Source organism: Pinus tabuliformis, chromosome 8 (assembly GCF_031772625.1).
Source record: "Pinus tabuliformis cultivar Carrire ecotype Pingquan chromosome 8, CPIR1, whole genome shotgun sequence".
NCBI classification, from domain to species: domain Eukaryota; kingdom Viridiplantae; phylum Streptophyta; class Pinopsida; order Pinales; family Pinaceae; genus Pinus; species Pinus tabuliformis.
The window spans coordinates 920474847-920488821 of record NC_142294.1 but is presented as its reverse complement, the minus strand read 5'-3'; the positions used below and the strand labels follow the sequence as shown (position 1 = coordinate 920488821).

The 13975-nt window shown below is 40.4% G+C and overlaps 1 protein-coding gene across 7 annotated transcripts in view; it reads right to left on the bottom strand.

Moving 5' to 3' along the window:
• LOC149238529 (chaperone) overlaps positions 1-13693 on the bottom strand; it is a 227242-nt gene extending 213549 nt beyond the window's left edge. For 6 of the 7 annotated variants that reach the window (XM_089373073.1, XM_089373074.1, XM_089373071.1 and 3 more), the window contains exon 1: positions 13489-13693. The gene's annotated coding sequence lies outside the window, so the exon portion shown is untranslated. The remainder of the gene's footprint in view (positions 1-13488) is intronic. The other variant, XM_089373069.1, reaches the window with a different exon arrangement.
• Positions 13694-13975: the final 282 nt, after the last annotated feature.

The following is a 13975-nucleotide window of genomic DNA, read 5'->3' as shown; positions in this document are numbered from 1 at the left end:
ACATGCTCATCAAATCACTCATACATCAACTTTTAGACCATCAAATCAACATGCTTTCACTATACTTGCCAACATAAACCATGCTCAAGACAATGCAAGGCTTATCAAATAGTTTTGCCCAATACATTAAATTAACAAAACACTAATGACAGAACATCAATTCATCAAGCCAATAACGGTATCAAATACAACAACAGTGTCATGTATGGTTGCTAGACATAAGCAGCGCTTTGTCATCATAGTGCCAAAGTAAAAGCTACAGCAATGGAGGCTACACATAATAAATCCTGACTTCTGCCATACAACATTAGATTAACAACATTATACAATCTCCAAATAGCACCTGTTAAGAACTCTTATCTAGCACCTGCTATATCATCGTATCTAGGCTTAACATATCAATGCTACAGCCATGGCATCACACAACAATAAATACAGGTAGTAGTATCACCAGTGTGTTGTCCCTGCAACCAAAAAATGGAACATTAGATCCACAATCTAACTCTACTATCAAACTCTGCTTCACGCTCTGCTCAGTTCAACTGTATTGGTACTGCCTATGCACACGATCCATGTAATCTGTCATTGCTCTGCTACACCAGATTGCACCTTTCACAAGCGCTTAGTACTCATTTTGATCATATGTGCACCACATATATCTCACTCACTTGATCTACATACTTTATCATATTACATCCTTAAGACTGCCCTCATTCAGAGGCGTACAGGTCAACGATTACTCCCCATGCGTTTTGCCCTTCAATCACCCACATTCAATCCGCCTCAGCTATTAACTCATCCATACAAGTGTGTACAAGAACAAGGATAAGCTATTCACGAATTTGCTTCTTTGAGCATTAAACCCATGCATACAAAAGGAAAGAGAGCACTTCAACGCTCCTCTGTACAAGAATTACAACTCTTAGTTAATGTGTTGTGTGGATCTGAAGCTTCACACCATTTGTATATGACTGTTTAGCGAGAAATTATAACAATTGCTATTATAGTGCGCATTCACTCCTACCATTAAACAAGATCTATCAAATGATCTCAGCTTTCGAACCTCTGACTAGGCTACAGACAACATACACAAGACAAAAATTTATATACCAGCTCTTCCTATGCACATTGTTATTTGATTTCAGAGTGAACAAACTAAATCAACAAACCATCAAGCATCCACTGATGATTATACACCCTCCAGCGCATTCACTGTGTGAACAAAATAAACCGTACAAATTCTTCTCTATGTCCACACAATTGATGCTTTAACTCCTTGCACTAGATAGATTCATCGCAAAAAAAAATATAGCAACGATTATATGGTGCGCAAATAGTCTAAAGAAATCTCTCGCAGTGATTATGTGATGCACATATACTCAAGGAGCCTCCAACAATTAGAAACCTCGGTAAAATAGATTGATCCAAGAGTGTAAAAGAGTTTGCTTGATATCTAATAGATCCAGAGCTATAACATGACAAATAATGGGCTAAAACCAAATAAATCTGGACTAATATCATTCAAATTGCTTGATGCGTAGTTAGATCTGCCCCTTTGTGCATTGGTTTGATATATATGGAGACATAACCAAATCTTCAACTCAACTATGGAGAATGATTATTTGCACCTCCTCACACCTATTCCAGAACAAGATAAAACAAAAATTCAAAAGCAATTTTGTGTAATAATGGTGCTAGAGCCAATGGATCTTTACAAAATGTACACTTGAATTCTCAAATCTGTAAATAAACAAGTTCCAAAACAAATACACAAATCTATACAATGCAAGATCATTCCACTAAGACACAATCCATTGCCTGATCTCACTACTCTGATACCATGTTGAAAAAACATTTCTGATCTACAGATAATTACTTGTGACATTATTTACCATTATTTGTTAAAATTGGCAACTAGGGCAAAACTTCATGTGGGTCATCTTATTCATGGCTGATAATATTTTTATTAGATTCCTCTCGTCGAGAGATGTAGGATTGATATAAAGATCATCCGATTCCGATAAGTATTCATGGAGATATGAATTTATTTTGATTATGGAATTATTATCAAGCCGACCTACAACTCATGTGGGCTCAAAAGCCCAATAGTCACATCTATTCAAACACCAACGTTGTGTATAAATATAAGAGGAATTTTCCTCATTTGGACTCACTCTCATCTCATCACATCTCTCTGTCTCTACTGCGCAGAAATGAGTCTCTTCTCTACTGCGTAGAAAAGGGTCTCTCTCTCACAGATGTGAAGTCAGAAGCTGTTGAAACTGAAGTTGCAACTGCAGAAGTAAAGATTGACCTACGTGGACTAGAAGATCTCCTCATCTGAACTGTGTTGTAGATCCATCTGGATCTCCTCTGAAAGCTGCAACTTTTGGTGGTGGAATGAAGTCAATCCAACGGACGGTTTGCAAGATATCAACTGCCCTAGTTTGAAGCCGGAAACTGCTGAAACTGAAGCTGCAACTGCAGAAGTAAAGATTGACTTGTGTGGACTAGAATATCTCCTCATCTAAACTGCATTGTAGGTCCATCTGGATCTCCTCTGAAAGCTGCAACTTTTGGTGGTGGAATGAAGTCAATCCGACGGACGGTTTGCAAAATATCGGCTGCCCTAGTTTGAAGCAGGAAGCTGCCGAAACTGAAGCTGCAACTGCAGAAGTAAAGATTGACCTGCGTGGACTAGAAGATCTCCTCATCTGAACTGCATTATAGGTTCATCTGAACCTCCTCTGGAAGCTGCAACTTTTGGTGGTGGAATCAAGCCGATCCGACGATCGGTTTGTGAGATATCGTTTGCCCTAGTTTGATGATGAAGCTGCTAATGCTGATGCTGTTGATCTAGGGTTTGCTACTGCCAATATGAATCAGATTTATTGTACTATTTCTCTCTGTTGAATTATTGAAAATAAAAGAAGATTTGATGAAAGGGTTTCCCCACACATTGTGGGGTTTGTCCCTGGCTAGCCGCCACATCTTGTGTCTCTTGTCTTGGCTTGTTTTTTGTCGATCGTTTAATGTTCTATCTACACTTTACTTTAAGTACATGTGATTGTTAATCTGTGGAATATAATAAGAAAAAGAAGTAAACTGTTATAAGCATAGAACATACCATAACTTAACATGGTATCGGAGCTGAGGTGAAGACAAAGCCCAAGCAAGAGCAAGAGCAATCACCGAAGAGAAGATTGGCAAAGCTATCCTAAAAGAACGATGGGGTCCTCAACACTCTTTCCTGCTGAAGACAAGCTCCATGAGAAAGCTGACTATCACGGATGGAAGATGTCTATCGATCTAACCCTTGAGGATCAAGGAGTGTTGGATCATGTGAGAGGCAATATTTTTGAGCCTCCATCAAATGCACCTCCTGCTGCCAGGAACAAATGGAAGAACGGAAAAATTAAAGTGAAGAAGATCATCCGGGACTCTATCGACAAGCGCTTGGTGGCCTACATCTCTGATCTAGACACCTCCAAGGAAATCTACGATAGACTGGTGAGTTTGTTTAAAGTTAATGACGCAAATCAAGTTTTGTTTCTTAGAAATAAGCCGAGGGAAATCAAGAAGGGTAAAGATGAGAGTATGCAAGCATACTTCTTAAGAACCATCGAGATCAAGAACGATCTCCTATCTATTGGGGAGACTATTACTGACAGAGAAATGGCACTTACAACTCTTGGAGGATTACCATCCGAATGGTATGTGTTCAAGACTACTCTTCTGAACAATAATGTAATTCCTGGTTTCGAGGAATTAATGGCTAGATGCATTCAAAAAGAAACAAGGGTAGAAGAGCAATAAATTCCCTTGCCTAAAGGTTCTCCTGCTGCTTTTTCTTCTCATGCTAAGAAAAGAAATAATTTTGGGTCTAAATCGAAAAGAAAGGCTGGATCTAAGGGTGGAAGAAAAGGACGATGCTTCATTTGCAATAAAGCAGGTCACTATGCAAGGGAATGCCCTGATAGAAAGGACTCTCACCGTGACGATGATCAAAATCCCTCTCATGGTAATCAAAGGAATGGAAAATTCAACAGCAAAGGTAAATGGAATGTTGGAAATCAAGAGGGCAACCATTCAAGAAGGCTAGAAATTCCAGGTATGAATCTAACATTGTTGACAATAAGCAGGCTGAATATTATCTACCAGTTGCTCTATCTACCTCCGCTCCTTCAGACTCAATGGGAATTTGGCTCATTGATAGTGGTGCCTCAAGACACTTCACTGGTTACAAAGAAGTACTCCATAATCTAGTAGAGAAAGAAACTAACCTGGAAATTGTCCTGGAGATGACATGAAATACCCCGTGAAAGGTGTAGGCAATGTTTCTCTCAAATCGAATCAAGGTAATACGATTCACTTACAAGATGTATTATATGTACCTGATCTCAAAAAGAACTAGGTATCCATCTCGACAATGGAAGACAAAGGCTACAAGGTAACCTTCAACAAGGGCAAGGTACGTATATGGAAAAATAATGTTAAAGATGCCTTTACTCTTGGGTTTCGTGTTGATTCATTATATCAGGTCGATGGAAGTCTGCTAGGTGTCATATCTTATGACACATCTCTTCAATCCAAACTTTGGCATCGGAGGTTTGCCCACCTTCATTACAAAGCTCTACCCGATGTAAGACAGATGGTAACAGGGATTCCCGAATTCCAAGTACAGAAAGAAGGTGTATGTCTGGGATGTGTCAAAGGAAAGCTCAAAAGGGGACCATTCCCCTCAAGTCAAAGCAAGACCTCCGATATATTACAGTTGGTTCACTCAGGCATATCTGAGGCTAGCATTAAGAGGGAGACTACTACACCACATAATCCTAAGCAGAATGGTGTGGCGGAAAGGAAGAACCATACAATTGTGGAAGTTGTCTCTATGGGTAGATGATGTAACAATGCCTAATGTGGAGGAACCCATGGATCTTATTTATCCACCTGAGCCTCCCTCTTCTAGGAAGAGGCCTTCATGGCTTAGGGGGATACTTGATGATGCTAAAGGACATGTTGCACCCCGAGGAACCTTCCGTGAAAGTAAGAAACCTAACAGGTATCAGGGATACCTGACCATCATGAGCACGATCATACAAAATGAGCCTCCATCATTCTCAAATGTCGTCAAGCATCAAGTATGGAAGGATGCTATGACCAAAGAATATGAGTCTATTATGGAGAATGATGTCTGGGAAGTAGTTCCCAAACCCCAGGACAAGACAATTGTCAGTTCTAAATGGCTTTACAAGATAAAGCATGAAGAAGATAAAAGTATGGAAAAGTATAAGGTTCGTTTTGTTGCTCGTGGTTTCTCCCAAAAGGAAGGTATAGACTATGATGTGATATTTGCACCTGTTGCCAGATATACGACCATTCGCTAGATCATAGCCCTTGCGGCTTCACAAGGATGGAACCTACATCAGATGGATGTCAAGACCACGTTCTTGCACGGTTCGATCAAAAGAGGTCTACGTGGAGCAACCCAAAGGATTTGAGATTTATGATCGAAAATCTCATGTATGCAGGTTGAAGAAGGCTCTCTATGGGCTGAAGCAAGCACCCCGAGCATAGTATGAGAGGATCGACAGCTACTTGATGAAGCTAGGATTCACTAGGAGTGAAGCCGATCCTAACCTTTACTTTAAGGTTGAAGATGACAAGCCTCTCATACTGTTGTTGTATGTGGATGACCTCTTTCTAACAGGTGCATACCCTCTCATTCACAAATGTAAGAGGGAGTTGGCTTCTGAATTTGAAATGAAGAACCAAGGACTTGAAGTGTGGCAAAAGCCAAGGGAAATTTTCCTATCTCAAGGAAAATATGTGGTGAAGATTCTGAAAATATTTGGTATGATGGGCTGCAAGCCGGTGACTACCTCAAGGATCTTAACTTTCAGAAGTTATATGGTAGTGATGTCGGACCAGATTTGGGAAATTCCTATGAGTTTCAAAAACTCATTCGCGTTGATGTTCTTGGTGAACCTCAGTCCGAACATATGTTTTGCAGTTAACATTGTGAGCTCATATTTGGTTGAGCCTCACTGGATTGATGCCAAGAATCTTCTCAGATATCTTCGTGGCACAATTACTAATGGGTTAAGATACACTGCCAGAGATGTTAGACTACTTGGATATACTGATGCTAATTGAGCAGGCAGTGTGGTGGACCATAAGAGCACTTCGAGGTGCTGTTTCACCTTGGGATCTGCTTCGATATCCTGGATGCGTAGGAATCAGAAGTCAATGGCTTTGAGCACCGCCGAAGCAGAGTATATTGCTGCTAGCATGGCCTCCTGTGTGGCAGTCTCGTTGTGAGAGCTCTTCAGTGAGCTGTTTGGATTTACATTGGATACCACTATGATTCTCTCTAACAACCAGAGGTGGGATTCGATTATTGAGGAATCTCGTATTCGTCGATTGCTCCAGCAGATAGACATCATCTGGGATATGGTAAGTCGATGAGCAAGGAGGCTTCATCGCATTAAGATGATGTACAAGTCGATACACCTTGTCAAAGCCCCGAGGAAAGATGTAATCTGTGATTTTCCCAAACGACTTGGAGTCATCAAGAAACCCTTGTACAAGGGTCCCTGCATGTTGCATACATTGAGTGTTGGGAGCTCTGAGAGCTTGCAGTTCTTACTGGAGCAACATACGACCACAGGGTGACTCACCCTCCCCTGGTGGTGCACACTGGAACAAGATAATTCTCTCTCTTGTGGGACAAGATGATTTGCTCTCTTGTGGAACAGGATGATTTGCTCTCCTGTGTAGCAAGGTGATTAGTTCTCCTGTGAGGCCTAGGTTGCTGTGTTCTCCATGGCGATTGTAGCAGGATTGATGTGTTCCCCTGTGAGGCCTGGATTGCTGTGTTCTCCATGGCGATTGTAGCAGGATTGATGTGTTCTCCATGGCAATTGCAGCAGGATTAATGTGTTCTCCTATGAGGACGGGATTGATTAAGTTCTCCTGTCGAGGCATCCTACCCATGCAGTCTGGGACTCATGGGAAGTACCTCTCATCTGATCAATGAGCAAGGAAATGAAGTTAGGGACCATAGTAGTACCGATGGACGCATCGTTGTATCTAACGTACTCCCTACGCTAGGATGACCTCCATTGATCTGGGATCAATGATACTAGTCTAGGACCAGTGGTAGGAGTTGTACCATACTATGAAACTGACTTTGGGTCGGTTGAGACTGGTCTGGGACCAGTGGTACATACTCTGAGACTGACTTCGTGTCAGTGCAGTACTGGTTTGGGACCAGTGAGAGTGGCACATACTATGACGCTAACTTCGGGTCGGTTGAGACTGGTCTGGGACCAGTGGTACACTCTCTGATACTGTGATACTGGTCTGGGACCAGTGGTAGGAGTGTTACTTACTATGAAGCTGACTTCGGGTCGGTTGAGACTGGTCTAGGACCAGTGGTACGCACTCTGAGACTGACTTTGAGTCAGTGGAGGATGATACTGGTCTGGGACCAGTGGAGTTGTAGTCACTATGACGCTGACTTCAGGTTGGTTGAGACTGGTGTGGGACCAGTGGTACATACTCTGAGACTGACTTTGATTCAGTATGATACATCCTCGATCATTTCTTCTTCTTCATAATTCGGACAAAAGCAGAGCAAAACAGAACAAACCAGAGCAGCGAATAATAGAGCAAAGTCGTACAGATCAGTACAGGGCAGAACAAGACAAAGTAGAACAGGCAGAATAGAGCAGAGCAGGGCAAGGGTCAGGCTGTACAGGGCAGTGCATTTGATGGATGAATAGTAACGACCGATAGACAGATTGCAGATGAAGTTCTCCCTAGTTGAGAGGAAGTGTTAAAATTGACAACTAGGGCAAAACTTCATGTAGGTCATCTTATTCATGGCTGATAATATTTTTATTAGATTCCTCTCGTCGAGAGGTGTAGGATTGATATAAAGATCATCCGATTCCGATAAGTATTCATGGAGATATGAATTTATTTTGATAATGGAATTATTATCAAGCCGACCTACAACTCATGTAGGCTCAGAAGCCCAATAGTCGCATCTATTCAAACACCAACGTTGTGTATAAATATAAGAGGACTTTTCCTCATTTGGACTCACTCTCATCTCATCACATCTCTCTCTCTCTATTGCGCAGAAATGAGTCTCTTCTCTACTGCGTTGAAAAGGGTCTCTCTCTCACACATGTGAAGCTGGAAGCTGTTGAAACTGAGGCTGCAACTGCAGAAGTAAAAATTGACCTGCGTGGACTAGAATATCTCCTCATCTGAACTGTGTTGTAGATCCATCTGGATCTCCTCTGAAAGCTGCAACTTTTGGTGGTGGAATGAAGTCAATCCGACGGACGGTTTGCAAGATATCGACTGCCCTAGTTTGAAGCCGGAAACTGCCGAAACTGAAGCTACAACTGCAGAAGTAAAGATTGACCTGTGTGGACTAGAAGATCTCCTCATATGAACTACATTGTAGGTCCATCTGGATCTCCTCTGAAAGCCGCAACTTTTGGTGGTGGAATGAAGTCAATCCAACGGACAGTTTGCAAGATATCAACTGCCCTAGTTTGAAGTCGGAAGTTGCCGAAACTGAAGCTGCAACTGCAGAAGTAAAGATTGACCTGCGTGGACTATAAGATCTCCTCATCTAAACTGCGTTGTAGGTTCATCTGAACCTCCTCTGGAAGCCACAAATTTTGGTGGTGGAATCAAGCTGATCTGACAGTCGATTTGTAAGATATCGTCTGCCCTAGTTTGATGATGAAGCCGCTAATGCTGATGCTGTTGATCTAGGGTTTTCTACTGCTGATATGAATCAGATTTATTGTACTATTTCTCTCTGCTGAATTATTGAAGATAAAAGAAGATTTGATGAAAGGGTTTCCCCACATATTGTGGGGTTTGTCCTTGGCTAGCCGCCACATCTTGTGTCTCTTGTCTTGGCTTGTTTTTTGTCGATCATTTAATGTTCTATATGCACTTTACTTTATGTACATGTGATTGCTAATCTGTGGAATATAATAAGAAAAAGAAGTAAACTGTTATAAGCATAGAATATACCATAACTTAACATTATTTTATTCAATTTTCATCAAGCAATTATACATTAGAAATTCAACCAATAGCAGTGATAAGAAAGTAGAGATCACAGTGCACAATAGCAAGAGACACCAGTGTTTAGGTCAAAGACTAGGGCAAAACCCCACAAAGGGGAAAACCAATCAAGCTTTTCCTTAGAGAGATCCTTCAACAAGACATCAAGACATAGATAATACTGACCACAAGATGGTTTCCACAAGTGCTAAGTCTCCAATGCAAATGTCAACAAGCAGTCCAACAAGATCCCCAACAAGATCAATACCATACAACAAAGACAAAGCTCGAATCTCTTCCCTTCTAAGGCTCGGACTTCAGATCAAATACAGATCTGTGGAAGCACAAAACACAGACCAAATCACAATCGTAGAGTAGCTTAGATGTCGGACTAGGGACAGATCTGAGTTAGATCTTGGCAAGCAGATCTTCAAGAGATTTCGAACCACTAAAAGAATGCTTGGAGTATCCTACTAGGTCTCGGCCTAGTACTAACTTTCAAGTCACAAGATTAAGGAGCATATCTCAAACCACCAGAGTTCAAATCACAAGAATAATGTGCATATCTCATACTTGATCCACAAGAGCAACTAATCAATATAGATCTCAATGAAAGATAGAAGAGATTCTTCATTGCTTGATCTAACCCTTGAACCCTTCTTTGAATACCTTTGCATAGGAGAACAGATGAGCAATGTATGTGTGATCGAACTGTGTATCAAGGAGGACGAATGGAGCTCTTTTTATATAGGCATCATGAGATCTGAATGAGTGTCTTTCTAGGCAAATTGACTTCAACATCTAGAAGGGTTGATCCGATCCGAATGAGTGAGTTTCTAGGCAAGCCGACTTGACCATCTAGAAGGGCCGACTTGACCACATGTCGAGCAACTTATAATTACAAATAAAATAATATTTTTCTTCTTTACAAAAATGCATTTTTGACCAAATCAAAAGCAAGTTGAACATGCTAGAAATAATAATAATAATTAATTTTGTTTTTCTAGAGTATAATGACAATAAATAATTTTATGAAGACTAACCATAGCTAAAATTTCAACACCATGTGTCAGGTACCGACCCGAATTATGGTGACTAGTTGTATGCTAAATGAAATCCCATGTGTCTGAACTACTAACCTAAATTATGGTGACGCCGTTGCTAATGCACAAGAATGTATGCATTCGATCCATGCAAAAAATCTAAATGCTGCCATCCTGCAAGTTGATCTAAGGAAGGCTTTCGACAGCCTGGATTGGGGTTACCTCAAGTTGGTCCTTTTCAAAATTGGCTTACATCTCAAATGTGTGGAATGGATTATGGCGTGCGTCATCAATGTGGATTATTCTGTGATCATTAACGGATACCCTTCAAAATTCTTCCGGGCTGGACAGGGACTAAGACAGGGTTGCTCGCTGTCGCCATTATTATTTATTCTAGCTATGGACGGCCTAAGCCTGCACATCTCTCGTGTTGTGGAACGAGATCATTTCCAGGCACTCAAGATAGGCCACAACATCAACATATCTCATGGATTCTTTGTCAACAATGTGCTGATCATGGGTATGTTGCATCGTCTCACTTGGTTATGCCTTTTTCATATATTCATAAAATTTTCCAATGCTACTGGTCTGTATATGAATGCTCAAAAATCTATTTTGTATCATGGAAATTGTGATTTGGATATCATTGCATACATAAAAAACATGTTTGGTATTGATGCCAAGTTGATGAGTTTGGGTATGAAATACTTGGGATACCATATTAAACCCTGTAATTATAGGAATGTCAATTGGCTTTGGCTAGTTGATAGATTTTTTAGGAAAATTTCTGGATGGTTATATAGAAATCTATCCCTGGGAGGGTGTGTCATCCTTTCCCAAGGATTCCTAAACCAACTTGGGGTATACTGGGCCCATCTTTTCCATATTCCCGCTGCCATCATTCACTCACTCAACCGGGTTATGGCTAATTTTATATGGGGGAGTAGTCATGAGCAAAAGAAATTTCACTTATCTAAGATATCCAAGATCACTCTACTGAAGGCCATGGGGGGATGGGGAATTCTAGACCTCCGTCGATTTGGACAGGCATTACTAATGAAGTCTCTGTGGAGGGGCATTTTTGGTACTGGAACCTGGAGTCTGGTCATCAGACAAAAATACTTAAAGAATCATGATTTTATATACTGGTTCCGAAAGGGATCCATTGGAGCTACAAATGGATCTGCCATCTGGCTCAGTTTCCAAAAGGTCACTAAGATCTTCCTACAACACCTGGCTTGGAATATTGGCTCGAGCCACAACATTCTCATTGGCTCTAATTGCATCCTGGGTTCTGGTGATGTGGACAATATCCCGGAACAACTTATATATACTCTAAATAGAAGAGGCATTTTCTACTGGTGTCAAGCCATTTCTACATGGAGGGGTCCATATCCAATCTGGAAGTGCGCACAGGAATTGGGTCTATCTGGTCATTGGGACCTAGAATGGAATCGCATTATTGTTGGGATGAAAAAACTTGGGATTTGTTGTGTTGGAATTCATGACAAATTAATCTGGTCAAGGAAGATGAAGAAAGATAACATTAATGTGGCAGATATATACCTCTCTCTCTGTTCCGAGGATGCAAATCTGACTAAGAAACACGTTTTATTTGCCTTCTGGAAATCTAATATCCCTAACAAAATCATTCTCTTTACTTCGCTAGTTTTCCATAACAAAAATCTTACTTGGGAAAATTTACAAAAGCAACAATGGCATGGACCTGGCATCTGTCCTATCTGTAAAGAGGAATCCGAAAGCAACAATCATATCTTTCTCACTTGTCCACTTACAACTCAGGTCTGGAAAGGACTTTCTTCTCACATTGGTTTTCCATATGTCCAACATGCTTGCATTGTGGACTGTCTACAATGATGGACCTCTCAAAAGGCTGACTGGAGAATTATTCTGCCTATTCTATTTTGGGAAATCTGGAAGTGGAGAAACAACTATATCTTTCAGAATTGCATTAGAAATTTCAACAAGATTATTGAAAATGTTATCATCTGCTACACTCTATCTTCCACAAAAGGCATATGCTCCATGGCTCCTAGACATAAGATCACTGAAGTTCAGCTGATATACCCTATGGGTTTTTATGATGGGGCTGCGCAATGACACACATGTGGTTGTGGGTTTTGGCTTGCCATCTCAGAGGCACTAACTTTCAAAAGTTTCTGGCAAGGAGGTAGTGGCACTAATACAAAGGCTGAGGCAATGGCCTTATGGGGCCTTCTATGGTTCACAAATTTACTGGATATTCCTCTCTTTCATATCCATGGAGATTCAAAAGTTATAATCAATCAAATAATGGGATATGCTAACATCACAAATCCATTATTACTTGGATGGCTGAAGAGGATCGATCTACTATGGAAGCAACTCAGCAACTCCACTATCAGGCATGTTGACAGGGAATAGAATATGGATGCAGATGAATTATCGAAGAGGGGCTTAAATGGTAACACTGGAAAAATGCACTTAGAAATTATCATGGATCAGAAGGTCATTGATATTGAAAACGTCCCTTTCCCTGGCTAAGTTTCTCCACCTTCTCTCAATTTTTGTATAATTTTTTGTAACTCTGCTCATCTTAAACGGTTATTTTGCTTTTAATCATCTGGGGCGATGATATGCTGCTAATCCACACTGAACAGACAGTGGGATGGAGTAGATTACCTTCTGATGGCATCTACTTTACATTTTTGTTTTCTGTTTTGGCATGCATCTATGTCATGCAAGTATTCAAATCTGGTTATGTATATGGGCTATGGACAGTTTATTTTCCCTTTACATGTTTTTGTAAGTGCCAACTCTTGGCCGACATGTGGATTGGCATCACAGAAGTTTTCTCTTATATTGTGAAACATTTGAAGGCATCTGTTATCTTCAATATCTGATATCAATATACAATTATGTTTTTTTCGTACTGAAAAACAAAAAACAATGAGGAGAGTGTTAATGTGGATAAGTGAAAAACAGGAGTATATGCGTGGGTACAAGTCCTAGCAATTTCGACTCTGAATAGTATAGAGTTTATAGAACTCAAATTCCAATGCACATGTTACAGAAAACTGCCGCATATATACGAATCCTTCCCGAAATGGCAGTGCCACTGAATACTGCATTCAGTTCTTCGACCCTGATTAAGGATTACTTCTGACACATGGAATTGCTAGTTGTTGTACCTGATAATCAAACATTTATTGTGCCATTCAAAGTGATCACATAATTCTTCTTCCATGATAAGTTTGGTGTTGCAAATTTTAGTTAGTTTCGTGCAGATAAAAATGAGATACCACACGTATTGCAATCACAAAGCAATGACTATAATTCAACTCACCTTACAGCGCAACTGCTTTCAAAATATCATGGTATTGTTGTACTGATGAGGAATTATGATTTCTGTTCAACTCCAAGCATTCGCATGAGGAGAATCAACAACGGAAAAGGATTTCTGGTTATAAATATTTGATGTGCAAAAGCCCACAATCCTTATCCATCCCAACAACAGCGGCATTTATCGGAATACGGTCGAAAACGAATGTAGGTGGGACGATTTTATATAGGAACCGTCAAAAGTAGCCGGACAGTCAAAAGTGGCCGAATTCGGGTAAAAAATTTCAAAAAATTTGTAGAGACAGTGTTTGAATCTTGTTTTTGATGGTGGAAACCGATTCAGCACCATCAAAAACATTGAGGACACTTAAAATTTTGAAGTTTAACAACTATAACTTGGATTTACAAAAATCTTTGCCAATTTTCTCTAAATATAACCAGAATTTCCATAACTTTCCGGGCAACTCCTCCACCTCGTTACACTATGTGTT